Source organism: Carassius carassius, chromosome 18, assembly GCF_963082965.1.
Source record: "Carassius carassius chromosome 18, fCarCar2.1, whole genome shotgun sequence".
Classification (NCBI taxonomy): Eukaryota; Metazoa; Chordata; class Actinopteri; order Cypriniformes; family Cyprinidae; genus Carassius; species Carassius carassius.
The window spans coordinates 25,226,936-25,229,146 of record NC_081772.1 but is presented as its reverse complement, the minus strand read 5'-3'; positions in this window follow the sequence as shown (position 1 = coordinate 25,229,146).

Here is a 2,211-nt window from a genome sequence, read left to right as displayed (position 1 = left end):
CGCCCATAAATCTAGGCATCCAGACTTCGGTTGACGGACGGTGAGCATTGCGATATCTTTAGTGATGTAAAATAAAGTGAATTTGCACTGGGAGCATTATTTGATAGGGCGTGTTGGTCTATCAGAATATGCTACTCATAAAGTTCAGTTACCAAGGAAAGGTTTGCTTTGACAGGTCAAATATGAATATTTGATGATTTTTACTTTTCACGCCATTTAAAAAAAAAACAGTACAGTGCCGTATGTAGTAGGTACTCATAACTTTGAATTTTATAATTGTACATTTACAATTATGTCATTTTTACTTGTATATAATTTTTACTTATTATATCAAGGGTAGAATGAATCGAAATTCTCTGTGATCGATTCGCGCTTCGGGTAGCATTTTTCGACAAGGCAGCAAAAATCGACAGACTCTGCTATCGATTCGAGCTACGGTAGCATTTTTCGACAAGGCAGCACAAATCGACAGAACACGCCCCTGCCGGGAAAATTTCCGGTGGGCCGGTATGTTTTTTTGGCTGCGAGGGCCGTTGTTGTCATGGCACTGGGTTAAAAAAAAATATATATATATATATATATATAAATATATTATTATTATTATTATTTATTATTATTATTATTTTACCGCAGCCCCACTGTTTTTATTTATTATTTTACCACCGTCCCACTATTTTTTATTTATTATTTTCTCGCATAGTGCAGCCTGCAAGATAATGATGACATGATTATCTGTTGATTCCCTGGCCCCGCCCCCAACACGTCACCTTGCAAGTTGCTCAAAAAAAAAAAAAAAAAAAAAAAAAAAAGTGAGATAAAAATGTATAACAGAAAGCGCAAATGCGGCGCTGAAAAGTCCAGAATAAATAAAAAGGAAGCTTTGGAAACTGATGAGGACAAAAATGTTCTAAGCTGAACACATTCTTCCTAAAAAAAAAAAAACAAACGGAGACGACGAGGTAAGTAAGCTAATGTTAAGGTAGTTAGGAGCAGTTCAAGATGCTAGTGACTTTGCAAAACAACGTTGTTTGTAAACCACCGCTCATGTATCAAACTTTTTCTTGTAGCTCTTCAGCAACAGCCGCCTCTAGTCCCGTTTTCTGCTAAGAGCAAGGCCCAATAACGTTACGAAGCTCCAGTCATGAGCCCAACACACCAGAATAGGCAGCAGTGTTGCCAGATTGGAAATGTCCAAGTATCGTACCAGAAGTTCAAAATTATCGTATTTGGAAGAAAATTATCGTACACGAGTCAAATGAGTTATTTATCTATTCTAAACCAAAAACATTTTGACACGACCTGCAAATTACCACAATAGATAACAAGGCGTATTGTTGGACAGAAGCAGTGAGACAAAATACTATCCCATTATTTTCAGTGACTGTCTGCGTCGCAGCGCATATTAAATCATATTAAAATTATTTTTAACGCTTGCTTTGTCGGGTCCAGTGAAGAAGGAATTTAGCTGTTGCTGCGTGGTGCAGTTAACTCCACATCTGAGCTGCTGTCATCGGAATCCTGCATGTTGCCAGATGTTGAAGAAGTTCTTGCTGTGTTGGATCGCAACTAGTGCTCGTTGGCTTTAAAGCAGGGCACTCTCCTGCATTCTTAACATACCCTCAGGTGCACACGAACGCATGAGCAACTTAGACAGACAATCTGGAGTATATGGAATTTAATAATTGAACTAATAATACATCAAACTACGATTTATACAGAGTAAATACGCGTACGACAATATAGACAGTAAACTTTGTACAAGACCTAACGGAATCCAAATGAGGGAGAGGGAGAGAGAGAGAGAGAGAGAGAGAGAGAGAGAGAGGGAGAGAGAATGAGAGAATAGGCGTGATCACAGAATCACGCGCTCAGTTATGCAAACTCACAGACAGTAACCCTTGAAAGGCAACATAGAAATCAAATCATAGACAAACTTTAAGCAGCATTTAAATCTCCATAGAGAATGATACTTGCAAGTGTCTCTGTGTCTCTATGTGTGCTGGAGCAGAGTGAGCGTGGTCCCGTAGCTAGGCGTGTTCTTTCTGTTTTCCGGGCTGCTGCGGAATCACGCGATATTTGAAAGGTCCAACAAAGCAATGTTTCAGAATTCGTCTTCCTTGTGTGGAGAGGCGAATGGTTGAATAAACTTAGTAAGGAAAATAAACAAAAACAAAAGAAATAAACGCTCCCGGAGGAGCCATGAAAAGGCTG